Here is a 16,481-nt window from a genome sequence, read left to right as displayed (position 1 = left end):
TTGCGTTAAACTCCATGCAAATGAACTGACTGTCAAAATAAGTTTTTGCCATCCAAAAAGACCATTAAATTAGGTTCCTGTGGCTTTCAAATGCCTGTGTTCTCACTATGCCACTGCACAGCCTCTATTCAAAAGCCTGTAAGCACATTACGTGCTAATCCCAATTAAATTCAAAATATCCCTGGGTGTTTACCACTGTTACCCTCTCTTTTTCATTCTTAATTGCACTGTTGCTGAATAACTGTGCATCCACACTAGATTATTCATGAATAGCATATTGAGTTTTACAGGTCTTGTTTCACAACAGGGATCTACTTCTGTGTGATTGGTGTAATCTGATGCAGGAAATTAATCTGCGTTTCAAGCCATTAATCTTGCCATGAACTAAATAATAGGAGCTGTTTGGTTGTTTTTTTTGTTTTGTTTTTTTCCATAGGTATGTGGTTGCCTGGTGAGCTGTATGACTTGTAGAATAAAAACATGGTAAACAAAATCTTTGACCAATCGATATTGATTTTTGACATTATTTCAACATCTACTTGTGTACATTTATGCATTTACATATGCTGACACCTAGGAAAGGAAACATCGAGATTAATGTAAAACAGCACAAAATTCTTTGGCTCCAATATCACTGATGTTATAGTGTGGGGGCAGAATATTGGAGTGGAGGGGAAAACACCTTTTTAAGCCTCTAGATCACAAGCTCAGCCCTGTGCCCACATTACCACTGGTGGTTGGGCCTCCACAAAATAAATGGGCAACATCACTCCAGCCTTTGGTGGCTGCCATTGGGAATGTGCTTAGCAGCTGCCAGGCAGGAGTGGAGATGCTCCTTCCCACAGGCAGGTCCTCCTAGACCTGGGCACGTACTCCTGCAGCCTTATAGTGGTCCAGAAAGATGTGGAGGCTGCTGCAAAATCTCTTCCTTGCAGTTCTTCTGGAGATAAAAATGAATTTCAGTTTCTGCAGCTATTGCAATCTTGTCAGGTGCTACATAAGATGTTCTTTTTATTTCTTTTCTTTTTCCTTCTTCTATTTATTTAACTGATGAAGAAATGTTTTCACAGAATCATAGAAAGGTTAAGGTTGGAAGGGACCTCTGGAGGCCATCCAGTCCAACCCCTGTTCAGGCACGGCCCCCTAGAGCAGAGTGCCCAGGACCAAGTCAAAGCAGCTTTTGATTATCTCCAAGGATATTTTGAAGTCTGTTTTTATCATCTTTTTACCTTGTGCAATTGAGAGGAGATGTGAATACCACAAAATAAATACTGCGCGTGTTTTCATAAGGCTACTCGCACAAGTAAGTCTCCAAGTTTTCTGACTGAGTGGCACACACTGGACAAGGAGAATAAGCACATACACAAATCAGGAGGAAAGGCTTTGAGGAATAGAAAAAGCTGTTGCTGTGGCTCGTAATATTAAAACCTGTAAGCTTTGTTTTTCATTTACAGGTAAGAAAAAACATTTCTTGTAAACCGGATGGAAATTGAAACTCCAAGAACCTTGCAAATTTTGATGTATTTTGGGGCTTGAAGGGGATTTTAGAGGAGGAGGCCAGTTTTGTTTTTTCTTTACTTCTGAAACCTGTGAGAAGTGGATCATGAATAGAGCAAAGCCTGAAAAACAGACCTGTTTTCTGACCTGGGCACCTTCACAAACTGAAAGATATTGAGCAAGTTTCCAAGGTTAAGGCATATTGACCATGTGCTCTGATATAAAACCAAAAGCTCTTATCAGTGATTTCTTTAGATTCTGTAGACCATTTAAAGTACTTTGTCTAGATTTTTCTGTTTTCCCCCCTTTTCATAATCTGTTAGGTAAGTCCCATTCTTAAATGTTTCTTTCTGCTTTTCACTTTAAATGTTCTTTTAATGGAATAGAAGTTGTTTTTTCTTTTCCCTTTTGCCAACCATGGCTATTTTCCCCTAAATGACTAGAGGAAACCTTTGCTTCGTACCCAAGCTGATCCTGGGTAACCCTGCAGCAGCTGTTCTCATGAAAAGGCTGGGACTTTCTCAGTAAAAGCTGAAAGGCACATGCAGGAAAAAGGTGTTTTTGTTGTTGTTGTTGTTGTTGTTGTTGTTTGTTTTCTTCCTGATAAACAAAAACCCAGTGGGAAACTGAAGAATTTCCCATTTATTTTAATTATGGAGAACTAATGAATTGCAAAAGTTGGAGGACGAAGAGTTCTTTAAATGAATCTTAACTGTGATTTTTTACAAAAGTGTGTTTTGGTAACTTAGCCTGGCAGGAAGAGAGGACTCCAGTGAGATATGTAGAAGGCATATCAATATGCATTACTATTGAGCTTTAACCAAAATTTATCAAAAGCAACCAAGGGAGAGCATTTCAGATGGAGTACAGAAACTTAGTTAAATAAATTTATTACTTTATATAACATAATTGTAAGTGTAGTGTATGAAAAGTAGACATAGGTTAGAAGATACAGTAAAAGAAATGCCACTGTATTTTACTGCATTCATCAATCTAGGAAACTGCTTTCAAGTACATTTTCCTCATCCACAAAGCTCTCTCAGGAAGTCTGTGCCCTTGTTCATAACTTGGTACTGTAGTTTCCCAGCTTCAGCTGATGCCTATACATCTGTTTGTAGGACTGTTCTGGAAATCAATTCATTTGTCATTTGGTCGGAGTACTTGCTTTGTTTAGAAAAATAAAAATGTTTTTCTTTCTGGAGTTTAAGAATAGCAGGTACATAACCTATAATATCTATCCCTTCACATGCAAAAGTGTACTAAGCTGAGCAAACCCAACAAAACAAGCCCAGCCAGATCTAGGAAATTAAATATATATTTTTTTCCTGCACTTTCTTTGGTGTAGCTGCTGCATATAGTACTGCTGGATAAAGGATTTGAATTTCCAAGTATCCTGTGACCTATTTACGGAATGGGAGAAGCTTATGGTTTCAGTTCATTATAGAAAGGGATTTTAACACCCAGAAGAACATGATGATTAATACAATGGAATTTATATAATAACAGTTGCATATATTTGCAACACTTGTGCATTTGTCTGTACACCCCTGCCTCTGCAAAATTGTGTAGTTGTCCTCCCTTAATTGTGAGTGCATTTTGGCAGCACTTAGTGTTTATTTCAACATCATCTGCTTTCTGCTATAGACTCATTTATGCGCCAGTACGCCTTTTTAGAAATGCACCCTGTAGCTTCTCATGTTAAATGTGAGATTTCTATGGAGAAAGCTCATGTTTTTGACTGAGTTAGTTTTGTAAGTAGAACTGCAGTTCAAATGCCTCCTCTTAAAACGTACTGCTTGCCCCTGAAAGTTTCATGATTGCTGTGGTATCCATAACAGGTCCTGTAAAGAGCACGGAGAATAATAGCTCAGCGATATGACAGTAAAATTAATTGAGGGCAATCTGCCCAGTTTTCAGAAGGGTTGACTATACGTTGTATATCTGGCAGAGAGTGTCATAATCTTTGCAGGTCTGCTTTGATATGCAAAACGCCACCTAATGCCCTTCCTGCTAAGAGCATGGTAGGTCCAAATTTTCTTCTGTTTTACTTTACTTCATTGCTCGAAACAGCAGTTTCAGGAGTGTTGAAAGAAGAAAGTGCTTAGGGAGAAGTTTATTACAACAAAAGCCATAAAATCTCTCTTAAGCTTTGACAGTCACAAATTTGTCCCTTGTGTCACTTTTTCACATTTTCCACCTTCAGTGGGGTCATTCTGACTGAAATACTTTGAATTTTATTTTTGGCATCTTTGTTGCTTTTTTTTTTATATAAAACAAAAGTCTTCTGCAGTGCATCAGAATTGCCTCACCTTTGACTTCAGAGTTGGAAGGAAGAAAACAGGCAATTGTTGAGGATGATGTACATTTTCCTTGCATGCATTGTTTGATACTATTCATGTATTTGGTATGAAGGAATGCTGGTTTAGATAGCAACATATCTCTGTTCTGAGCTGGTTGGGTTTTGAAGCACCTCTCTCAGGCCAACACCTGCTCTTGTTCTGCAGCCTTCCAACTCAACCATCCCGGCTTACCTTTCTCCCTCTTCTTTTCTTCCTTCAGAGATGGTGTAAGTCAGACAAAAGAGCCATTCTTCTTCACTTGCCTTAAAATCTGTCAGCCTGTTAATTCACAGGGACTCCTTCCAAATCCTTATGAAGGTTACTGGCAAAGCCTCAGCTGGTGCAAATCAGCTCTGTACTACAGCTTTTCAGGGGCACTCTGCCAACCCGTGCCAGCCAGAGGTCTGGCTGTGAGAAGCCAACAGGATCTCTTACACCTAATTTCACCTGGCTACTGTGTCTGAATCAGGTATTAATTCATGATGGAGACCCTGTGGCAGGAAGGGAGGATCTATTCCATGGTGTTTGAGACTCATGGTGTGTTCTTAGCGAGGGTGAACCCACAGGCCCTGCTGCTGCCAAAGGTTGCTGAGGTGGCAGCAGCAAGCTGACAAAAACAACTCTGCCACCACACTCCTGGCTTTTGTAATCCTGGACAGATAGAGCTTGGGTTCCCTTGAACTTTGGTGCCCCAACAGCCCTTGGGCTTGCTGTCTCTGTCATAGATGTGCCTGGCCTGATCCATGCAGTGGGACTTGAGGTTTAGCATCAGCTTGTTCTGTGCTCTCACTGCGAGGCAGGCTTGGGGCTTCACTGCCATAGACCACCACAGTGAAGCCTTCCAGAGGATTGTGAGTGAGAGCCCGTGGCTGCTGCCTTTCCCACAGGAAATGGGAACAGAGGATAAAAACCACCTTTGAGGAGTGTGTTTAACAGATCACATGAGTCTGCACTGCTGACAACTGCAGTTTTGGCTCTGGAATCAATATGCTTGTTGAAGTTTGGAGCTGCATGACAAATTGCTTGTGAATAAAAATCCTCTCCTAGATAAAGTGATACATTTTCAGGCAAGTGCTAGGTTTAGGAAGAAAAACAGCAGTAAACAAAATTCCCCTGTGCTTCTTGGTAGCCTTTTCCTGTTCCCAGCAAATTACAACAGGTCTGACATTATGAAAGCAAAACTCTCAGCAGTTCCTTGCTATTGTCTTAACAGGGCCAAAGTTTAGGGTTGCTTGGAGATGAAGATGGCAGAAGGCTCCACTAGAGTCTGCTTTGGCTTCCTTCTGCAATAAACCTTCTTCTACCTCCTCACCCAGAAGTTAACAGTGTGATCACAGGGGCTGAGAGAGGAGTTGCAGGGGTACACTCCATTGTTGCCTTCCTAAATGATGTCAGACAGACAGCTTTACATAAGGTAAAGTGTGAGTGGCTGAATGTTGCTGCTATGAGTGGTGTTTTCAAATGATAGCTTACATACTTGGCAGACATTGAAAGCAGATTGGGAGATCCAGGTTGCTATTAGATTCTGCACTATTCACAAGCAAAATTGAATGAACACTGCACTGAAATGTTCTTTTAATTATTACAGTTCTAGTAATGGGATCTATAGCCCGTATTTCTGGATTTTCTTTTGAATGATCTAATATTTCACCACAAAGTAATTCTACTTCTTTAGAGTCTTCTGTTGCCATTTACATTTGTGGTCTTCGGGCATTATTTACTTGCAGGCTGTTCAGAGAAAACCTCTCTGACTGTGAGTCATAGCGTAACATGTTTCCACTTTACTCCAACCTTAAAGCTGACTGCAAGTAGCAGCTGAAGAAAGACCTTGTAACATCTCCCACATTTGCAAAGCTCCTTCCTCCCCCCACTGTATGTATAAGGACTAACAATGGGGAAAAATCACAGTGACACCAGATAAACTCATTTAATTCACTCGTAATTTCCATGCTGCTCAACATAAACAGAGTGAAGCTGGAGATTTGCTGTACAACCACGCTGCGTGGTTTGGAAAGCCCACAAGGTGCAGGGATTTTTTGGGGGGCTTTCAAAATTTATGAAGCTCCAAGTATCTCCTGATGTCACAGGAAGAGGTCCAGATGAGGGACATTCAGGAAAATAAAACTTATCATCCAATCAGAATGTCTTGATACTTCAGTCATTTGGACATAGGTTTTGAACACCAGTTTTAGTTTAATTGTAGGCTGCAAAACCTGAGTTTAAATTTGGCCTTGCTGAATTGAGTTTTTCAGTTGAAAAGGACTTATAGATTATTATTTAAACCAAATACTGTAATCTTTCTATGTACTTGTGTGAGGACTTTCCCAGGAAGAGTAGAAGCTGAATGGGGAACTTTTTTCTTTAAGTTTTACACTGGTATAAGCTACCAGAACATACTTTTTATATTGGTACTGGACAACACTGGGGATAAATGAATCAAGCATGGACCTGTATTTTCAAACAATAACCTTTAGTTATGAAACACAAGCCATTGCTGCATTAGAATTAGCTGTGCTACAGTGCAAGAGCTTTACATTGGAAAAACACTTTGTTTCAAATATAGGCTTTGCATTAGGACAGGTTTTGACTCCTATATTGTTTGAAGGAATTTTCTATTTTTGGGCTTGCTAGTTAACATCTGGATGGCAGCCAGAGCATATGCAAGTGACTACTGCCTGTGTGTTTAATAGTGAATGTATACAGCATCCTATCTGTATCACTAGAAACTCATCTGTTAACAGAGGTGGTATTTTAAATTTCCATTCTGATCTCTGACATCTCTAAATGCTCAGCAGCCCATCTACCTTAATGCATCAGCAAAAAAAAACGCAGTGAGGCAGAATTTTTTTCTTTGTGGATTTTGAACATGATTGCCACTTCTGATTAGCAAAAGCAGCAGGGAAATGCCCCCCAAAGGTTCATATACAAAGGATTTAAGTGATGGCTGCTTCCACCCAAAACTGCTTGCAGGGGCCATTTAATTTGACTACATCTTTACTCAGTGCTTACCAAACTCAGTGTCTTTTTCCAGATACTTTTATACAATATGATAATACAAATGATGGTTGATCTGTGCATGGCTAGCATCTGATGTTGTGCCTCCTGATACAAATAATAGAACCAATTTTTAAAAGAAACAGAACAAAAATATAAAATTTTGTCTCTGGTTGGCTTTCTTCCTGGAGCTGGTAGATTTCTTTGTTTGAATGTTTTCATGAGTCAAAATTTAGAACTATGGAAAATTAATAGTACTGTCTCCACAACAAGGCTATCCTAGAAGTAATGATAGGTAAAGCAGACAGTAAACTCTAATGGAAGAGAAAGTGAGACTATAGATTTCATTTGACAAAACATTCCCTACTGTTGCCTGCTAAGGGCATCCTCATTCTCCTCTTGCCCTTGCCTTGTGCTAATATGTGCCACCCCCTCAGTTGTACTCGCCATGTTTTGTAACACTGGAGAATTTAAAAATAGACTGGCAATTAGAAACTTTTTTTTTTTTTTAAGCCAGACCTGTTAATCCGGTTCACAGAGGATGGTTGCTGAAACAACAACAGAGTGGCAGGCACATAGGTTTATTAGAACAGGCAGGGACTGGTGAGCAGCAGGACAGAGGGATCACTTTCCAGCAATGAGTTCACCTAGAAAAGCCACAGCTTGGTCATACATCCTCATTTTCAGGCTGTGCACCTTTTCCCGTTGTGGACCTTGGCTCTCTGTGCAAACAGCTCTCACCATCCCATCTGGGGCTACACATCAGACCATTTGTCCCTTCCAAGGTTTGGACACAGGCTGATCCTGAGGGTGATTTCTCTTGAAATCCTCCTCAGGCCACTCTACCTAGAGAGCATCTGAGGAGAGCTATTTACAGGAATCACCATACCCATTTTCATACAAATTAGTAATCAGCCTGGGACTTGTGATGAATCTCAAACAGACTTCTCTTTGTATTGTTGGATGGGTTTGAAAAGAAAATTTATGTGGTTTTTTTTTTTTTGTTTTTTTTTTTAAAGTTAGCAAGCAGATTAGCAGACACTCATCCAATTTCTGCTGCATGATATTGTTGTGTTGCAACAGGTTTGTACTGGAGTCTAACAGCAGTGGGCAGAACCAGACTTCAATGAAGTACAAATCCTTCCTGTGCACTTGTTCATCTGCAAATGTGTGTATTGTGATGAGTGAAACTGCCTTTCTCCCCTCCCCTTTCCAAGCCCATCCTTTGTAGCTTGAGTGCCTACAAAGCATGTTGAATTAGCACTGAATTTCTGGTATGCAAGCAGAAAGTTCTGAACAAAATACAAGCGTACCATAGGTAGTGCCTGCTGAATGTTACATGTGTTGACAGAGTGTGGGAAAACAGATGGAACAAGCTTTACCAAATGCAATTTGAAAAGCATGTAAGCATGTAAGAACGAGTGGCATAGGCAACTATTAATGCTTTAAACGCTGTGTGATTGTAGTTAAATAAGACAACTTTTTTTTTAAACAAATGCCAGCTTTTTTTTTCATAATGCCACTAATTGTTATAACACTTAAAAGGTGTTTAACTCGCTCTAGCCACTTCATAATGGCATCTTTCCTACTACAAAAACCTGAGGTAACGAAGCAGACTTGCCCACACAAGCTCTTTTTAATTTAATTGTAGTTTGTTTTTTTACTTCAAGATCTCATCAGACTTTCACGTGGTTTGCAGCTTGTATGCTCTGTTGCAGTCACGCACTAACACCATGCTGATACTGATTTGCTCAGTTCTCTAGCAATTTTTAAGTTTTTTTGCTGAGCTTGTTTAACAAGATGATATGAGATTTTGGTCTCTCAGTTCCTCCCTGCCCTTCCCAACAAGTATGGCAGTGCTGGAGCACGTCTCACCTGACATTGTTGAGGTTTTCAGGGCAGCTGCTTATTTCAGAGAGCTACAGAGGCAAGCAGTTACAGCTCTGCAGCCAAATTGGTCATCTCTATAATAAAATATTAATCATGCTTCCCAGCTATGATCAGTGACTGTTTTGCAAATATTAATGAATCTAATTTTGATTCAGCTCTTCTGTGCCTGGTTCTGTGAAGGTGTAGGAAGAGTGATTCACTTACCCAGTGTCATGCAGGAGAAGTATGATGGGGCCTAGGCTGGAGCACAGAGGTAGTGTTTCCCAGTCCAGATCATTAACTACTACATTTTAGCTACTTTTCTCCTGGAGTAGCTTAGGAAGAGGTGTTTTTTAGCTGTTAGAATAGGAAGGTTCCACTTGCACAGGATGAAAGAGGCGTTTGAGGAGATTAAAGTGTTGGGCATGGAAAAAAAACATTGCTTTGATTTGGGCTAAGAGTAAGAAGAGGTTTGGAGAGAAGAGTGGGGGAGACAGGGTCCTTGAGGGTCTGGAGGTAGTGATGCTCAAGCAGGGTGAAAGAAATCCTGCTTTTTATGTTGTGCAGAATCATTTTGTTGCAGAATTGGAAATGCTAGGAGAAGCTATGACATTCTTGTCCTTTAGACTGAAAGTGATGTGTTTATCCTTCTGGTTGACATTAAGTGTCTTCAGTGGGAGAGCATTTAAAGGGGAAGAATAAATAAAGTCAATCTTAACACAGTAACACTAGAGTCCTCACATAGACCAGCATTAAAAAAACAGTGGAAGAACGTACAAACATATGTCTGGCGGATAAAAGATAGGCCTTCGGGACTATGGGCATTCAGCATGCCATGACATCCCCATGCAAAGAAGCACTTGGTGGATATACAGATCATCTCTTCACCATAGATATAGCCAACAAAGCAATGTATTCACATGATTTATAAAGGAAGCTCTTCAGAACCAGTAGCTGAAGAGGTTCAGGTCAGGGAAGCTTAGATGGAGGATGAGCTTCAGCCACCATCCCCAAAATGTGTGTGGGGTGGGGAGGGGATTTTAGGAGCATGTGGTGCCCCAGTGGCTGCCATCCTGCCTCATAAGATATGGGCTGAAGTTTCCTGTGCTACTGAGCAGGTGGTGGTTTCCTCTTACTCTACTGGGACCATGTTAAGCAGCACTGAAGCAAAAGCTGCGGTATCTTCTTCACCAGTGCTTAAGGTCAGTGATCTTGACAATGAAGGAAATGATGAAGGATTTTTGATGTGGACAGGCATCAAAAGAGAAGCAGCCTTATAAATTGCATTCACGTTGTATTCTTTGTATTTCATCAGGCACTCTTATTGTTTACCCTCAATAATTTAACAAATGTATTCAGTTTTACAAGGTCTGAACTGCATTCCAAGGGACTCTGGCACTTGTATCTCACACTGAAACTTTCAGATGTATTGTTTACTGGTCATTTCTTAGCAATAACTGGGTCTGTATTTTTCTAAATGCTGTTTCCTGGAAGAGGATGTACAGTGCAGGTTTTCTTAGCTGTTATTGCAATTTGATGCTGTCGACTGAACTGTTTCAGGTTTGAGCTCTCAGCAGTTCAAGGGCATCACTGTGTTCACAGGAAGTCTCAGCACAGCCAGTAAAAGGAGTATGGTGAACTTCTGCAGTCCTTCCCATTGTGATTTCATATTCTGAAACTTATTTCAAGTTTTGCTTTTCAATCTTGTTTCTTTATTTCCCTTTCATTCATTCTGGTAATAATATCACTCAGTGAAAACTGAAACAGATTGAACTTTATTTGCTGGAATTTTCCAGGTAAAGCAATGATTACCCCTGTGAAAGAGGATGCCTTGGCACAGCTTCAGTGGGCTGAGCACAGAAAAAGGAAAACATGCTGATCAGATAGCTTGAAACAATTCACTCATTTTTGGCTAAGTTCCTTAGCTATGCAGACTAATAGGACTCAATGGCAGTACTTTTTTTTTTCATTTAAAAGAGCATAGAGGTAAATGCATTCAACCAGAAAAAATACTATTAACAGTTCAAACCTGTTTTTATACTTTTTCCCCTTTTAAAGTCACTTAACAGTGTCAGAATATTCTTCTTACTGCACTTCAAATAAATTTCATTCTAAGTTAATATGGATGTGAAGGCCCACAAAATCAAACAAATTTAAAAAACCACCTTACTGATGGGCTGTTCCCAGAAGTCTGGAACAAATGTCACTTGCCTGTGGAGGCCTGATAGAAATAGAACGTGGTATGTCTCGGTCTTGTTATATTTTTATTGCACTGAAATGCTTCCATCAAGAAAATAGGAGTCTTCCTGCAAACATAGCTCTTTCTGATGTTATTTTCTTCCAAATTTGCTTACACTTTGTCTCTGTGGTGACGCTCTAAATTCAAAATAGTTAGATCTGCTGTGCAATCTTGATGGGAATATTCCTTCCAAACTTGAATAAATGGTCAGCCACCAAGGCAACAATTCCTGATAATCATTTATTATGTGATAACAGGCACCAACTCTTGCACTGCATTCAGACATGGTGAATGATTTCATCTTTATGGAGGATTTCCAGCAAGTCCTTCTTCAGAGAAGAAAGTTATACATGATGCTTGGTAACAACACAGGCAAAAGTCAAGGTTAGTACTTAAGCAGCTTTAATTTGAATGCAACTTCTCAGCCAAGATTACTACAGCTGACTTCTAGTGTGTTTACATTCTGGTCCCATCATTTTTAGAGTGGTCTTTTTCTTGGTGGAAGTTGTAGTCTCAGCTGCCTGCCTGAAGAGCAGCCTAGATGAGGTCCATAGCCCTGAAAGCACAGGTCTTTTCCTGCTGCAACCCACAGTTTGGGCTGAGCCACCATCAGATGCACACAGTTGTTTCTTAGAGGACTTTATCAGACAGCTTCTAGGAGATAAATTTGGTGCAAGCTAGAGAGCAAAGATGGGAGGGTTGGATTGGGTTGGTGTTACCCATCTTCCTGGGGATGGGTAACATCCTGGAGCTCCTGTTATTGTTCTTGCAGAGCATGGTACCACTGCGATATCATAAGAGCAACAGTTTAACAAATGGCATGCACTACACCATGTACTGGCCAAGCATTAGATGCTAATCTATGTCCTGCAGGGCCCACCAGAGCTTCTGGCTCTGGCTCCTTCCTCTTTTCTTCCCACACCACACGTCTGTGGCCTGTCAGCCAACTACCTTGTGGCAGGTACTGCACAAGGTCTTTCAAACCTCATGCTTGATTGAAAACTACAGAATGCAATACCAGCTACCTTGGCTTCCTTTTGTTTTGTTTTGTTTTGTTTTGTTTTGTTTTGTTTTCCCCTTTTTTTTCCAGAAAGGTTTATTTTTGAGGACAGTCACAAGGGCTCAGAAAACATGTCAGACTTTGAGTCACTTCTGACACCATCCTCATGTCTGTTCAGCTGGTCATTTCAGGGGCTTCTGGAATTGCTTTATCTTTGTTTTGGCCTGAAAGATATCTGTCTTTTTATACGTGAACTCTATTGTTTATTTAATAATAGCCTTTCTGGGAACTAAACTTTTAGACACTAACCTGAATTAACTGTTCCTAGGAAAATCTTGAAACCAGAGGAAACAAACTTTGACTCTTTTTTAAGTCAGGTAAAAGTAAACTAACATCATTATTTCCAGTCCTGCAGAATGACTTTTCTACTCTTAAGGCTTTGGATGAGTTAATGACTGGTGAATGTTTGATGATGGAGGTTTACTAAAATAAAAGTGCAAAAATTGCTGTCACTCAGCTATTTCCTTTTTCCTCTCTGGGTGTTCATCCCAAGGCAGAAGTTTTAGGAGAAACAATTTTGGGAAATACCAGAGAGGATTTGTGAGAAATCATGATTATTTGCGCCAGAAATCTGTTCAAGCATAATTTTCATCTAATCTGCCACAGGCTCACTTGTGCCTTTCAGCAATATTTTTTCTGCTCTACCTCTCTTACCTTCCTGATGCCTTCATCATGGGGCTTCCTTCCCGTCTTCCATGTTTCTCGTTCACCTATTACCTGCTCAAGTGAGAAACAACATATTAACACCAATAGAATTAAATGGAAACTTTTGGGATGTTTGGGGTCTGTTTTTTCTCTTTTTTTCTCCTGTTTTGCTCTTTAGATACCAACTCTTAATAATCAACCTCTTTCATCTGCTGTTTGTAATATGAATGTCTGCATTACATGTGGATTTTCTATTCAGTTCAGTGGGCATGGAGATTGGAGGTCATTGCAACCCTGTCCGTACAGGCTGTCCCCTTAGCTGCAGTTACAGACGAGTGTTTTCCAGTTTGCCGTTCCTGTTCAGTGGCTGGCACCACTCAGGCTGGTGGCCAGTGTGTGCTGCACAAAACAGAGGAGGTGGTGTGGTGTTAAGGAGTCCTGAGCAAGTCTAGCACACCCTTCCTCTGCCAAAGAGACAGTTGCTGTCTTTGTGATTTCCTATTCAATGCTGCAAAAGAATGGCTTTCAAATGGTTTACTGGAAAAGAATTGAGAAAAACATGCACCAGTAGAGAAGGTAGAGAGCAGTGAGGAGCTGGGGAAGAACAGAAAACTTGCATAATTGGGGTGTCTTAGACAGGAGCTTGAAGAAATCTAAGAGTGAGGAAGTAAGTGAAAAATACATGCATGGTCTGATTGCAGCAGCAGAAAGTATTGGGTAGAAAGTTCATTTTTGATAGAAAAGCCGGTGAGCAACTTTAGGGAGGCCGGTGTGAGAGGCAGTTTGGTGAGGTGCTTCATTTTCTAAAAGCTTCTATACATATAGTGAGCTGAGCAACCAGGGGGTGGGAGCTTATAGAAGGTAGGGAACGCTCAGTTGATCAGGAGGAGGTGGAAGGGAAAACAGATTTTTACTGATTTGGGAGAGGAGGTTCATCTGGGACTCTGAATCTAGGATGCATTGTCTTCCAAACGTGGTGTTGAGAATCACCTACTGCTCACTGCTTTCACCTTGAAAGAAAACAGGGAATATAAAAAACACATGGAATATATAAAAAATACCACGTAAGTCTGAAACATATGGTTTGAGCCTGAGGAACTGTAATTATACATCACTGGCTTAGATGTTTCCTTAATGGCTCTAACAGCTTTAGCACACCAACAATATCATATATGCAAGCAGAAAGGTTAAGAGCAGCAGATGACTTAAGTAAGCAATAACCATACTGAAGTTTTGAAAGAATGAAAGACCTTTGTGCAGAGAGGCAGTAGGCAGGAGAAAGTTTTGAGGGGTTGCGTGAGAAGAGAGTCCTCATGGTTTTGGTGGTGTATGCAGTTCGGTTTTAAGGAGAAAAAAATAAATTAATTTTAAAAAACGAGGAAAAAAGAAAGAAGGCAGGAAGGAAACAACCAGAGCTTTCAGTCTGCATACTTAGCACTCATCCTTAATTTCCTTCAGGCAGGAACAAGAACTGTCTCTGTTTTTCTAGGCCATTCAGGAAGTCGTACAGAGCAATAATAGCTCTGTTATCTAATGGTCAAAGTTTGTTTAGGCTTTCACTGCTTGCACTGCCCACTTGAGCCCTCAGCCAACCCTCCCCCCAACTCTGGTGCTGCTCTGGCCAAGTTGGGGGAGGCTGCTGTTGCTTGGCATTGCCATTACACATTACACTCATACATATTTTCATCTGGAAACTTTTTACCTTTTTCTTTTTTTCCCCTAACAACAACAGTAACAGCAGGGAAAAAGCTATGGCAATAAAGTGTCCCACACTATCTTCTCATCAGAGTTCTGGAGACTCGCTCCCCTGAGGGAGAGATGGAGGAATACACGCATGCTTTGATACAGCAGCATAGGTAATTTCTTGCAATGCTAACTGAAGAAGTGTACACTAATAAGGCTGTCCAGAAGTCACAGATTTTAAATGTCTGTTTTACTTGAGTATGTTTCACAAGCAGAATAATCAAATAAGAGTACTTCTTTATTAATCGCTGAACAAGCCCTTATCTTTGCCGTCCTTTCCTCTACTTTGAAGCATGCTGGCAATATTGTGATAAATTTAGATTAAGTGGTGGATGTTAAGCCCCAGTGGGTGTTTTGGTTGCTAGCTGCATTCTATTTGCTTAGAAGCTGTCATTCAGGAAAAGAAGCTAACACTATTTATCAGGAAAAGAGCTAACACTGACTATACCATGCAGTAATATATGCAGCAAAACTGCACTGAGTGAGAAAGAAAACATTCAATTTTTTTGCCAACTTCTCTTCAGAATCCACTCATTAAGCTGGCAGGATGTATGGATTTAAGACAGCAAAGAACAAATCAGTAGTAATTTGAATCTGCTTCGTAATAAGCCCTTCCTTTTTAACAACAGAACAAGCAGGTTTAGCACAGAAGGTCAAGGTGATGTTATATGCAGTATCATACATAATATTGTATACAATACTGAGAAGAGCTCCTTGGTTCCTTTTTTAGGAAGGACTTGCACAGTCGCTATATCCGAGATATTTCCCCAGTTTTCAGGCAGAGTGGATCAAACACATGGCTATCACATCAAACAAAGAAAATTTCTGTGTGATTTCTGAGCAACTTTCCAGGTGTTTTTATTTAGAAATAAAGGATGAGGTCATTATTTTGCAAAGCTACCACTGCATTATAGAGCAAATTATAGTAGAGTGGAACATCTATGGGTATATGAGATTAACAGTAAAGTCAAGTAAGTGCATTGTTCTGAGCTACTCCTGTGATTATCACATCAGCTGGCACTTGAGTGAAATCTTCCATTATATGACACATGTGAAAGAAAAAATCCAGTCCACTCCTTTATGCAAAATAAGAGCCTTTGCAGAGATGATTTTCAACTCCTCTTCTGAAGTATTACATTATTGCTGCTTGTTTTCTCCTGTGAAAAAGCTGTTTGATGAGTCAAACAGTAAAGAATTCTAGTGTTTCTTTCTCTCTAGAGACACTGTATTGTTTGGAAGTTTAAGTTACATTTCTGAGCTCTCGTTAAAACAAAAAAAAAGAAAAAAGTGTGGGATTGTAGCATCTCTTCTACAGTGTTTCTATCATAGGTAGTAGTCCCCCTTGTGGCATTAATCAAGACAAAGAATGAAATGTGTGCTAAAAAAAATACATATATACAGACAGGAATTATCCCTAATATGTCTACTCCTCCTCAGTTATTGCTGAAGACTGTTAAGCCAAGGTTGTCGATTGAGAAGATTCACCAGGATTTCTCCCTCTTGGATTTCTCTGTCATTCCCAGGTATCTGGAATTCCCACTGACTGCAAAGCAGTATGCAGGTTTCAGACTGCAGCAGGCTGCTTCATCCTCCCCTTCTGGTGGCCAGCAAAGATGCTTGTGCAAATTTCCATTTGTGCGTGCTATGTTTAGCTTCATCCCAGTGATGCTGGCTGACCTAGGTGCTGGCAGGGCTTTGAGGATGGTTCCCACTTCATCCTGGCTGAGTTCAGAGCAGAAAGTACAATGCATTTCCTCCATGAAAACAAGCATTTAGTTGAAGCAGTAATATGTAATGTATATTACTCACACAAAGCAATCCCAAAGCCCTTTATGAACTTGTGCTTCTGCAGCTGCTTGTGGAAATTACATTTGCATGTGACTGCCCCACCTGCGCTCTGCCCACTTAATCTCCTGGCCCGCCTGCAGCTTGCATTCCTGACAGCTGAGCTGTGAGCAAGCAGCTGCCCCATTGCTGGCCCAGCTACTGCATTGCTTCTAGGGCTGCAGCCAACATCCCTGGGTTCCTATGTCACTGCTGGGCTGCAGGACTTGTGCTTTTAAGCAAGCCTTGGGATAGTGAGCTGAGGGTTTGG

At 40.5% G+C, this 16,481-nt stretch overlaps 1 protein-coding gene and 1 long non-coding RNA gene across 2 annotated transcripts in view; both read left to right on the top strand.

Annotated features, from left to right (window-relative positions):
• Positions 1-16,481, top strand: part of EGFR (epidermal growth factor receptor) — a 148,495-nt gene that overhangs the window by 56,007 nt on the left and 76,007 nt on the right. The window lies entirely within an intron of this gene.
• The window catches only part of LOC110393052, a 7,268-nt gene continuing 1,997 nt past the window's right edge, over positions 11,211-16,481 (top strand). Inside the window, exons 1-2 of the long non-coding RNA XR_002434763.1 lie at positions 11,211-11,322; positions 15,824-15,909. This is a non-coding gene — a long non-coding RNA (uncharacterized LOC110393052). The remainder of the gene's footprint in view (positions 11,323-15,823; positions 15,910-16,481) is intronic.

Source organism: Numida meleagris, chromosome 2 (assembly GCF_002078875.1).
Source record: "Numida meleagris isolate 19003 breed g44 Domestic line chromosome 2, NumMel1.0, whole genome shotgun sequence".
Classification (NCBI taxonomy): domain Eukaryota; kingdom Metazoa; phylum Chordata; class Aves; order Galliformes; family Numididae; genus Numida; species Numida meleagris.
Note: the sequence above shows the minus strand (reverse complement) of the source record. Positions and strands in the feature narration are given on the sequence as shown.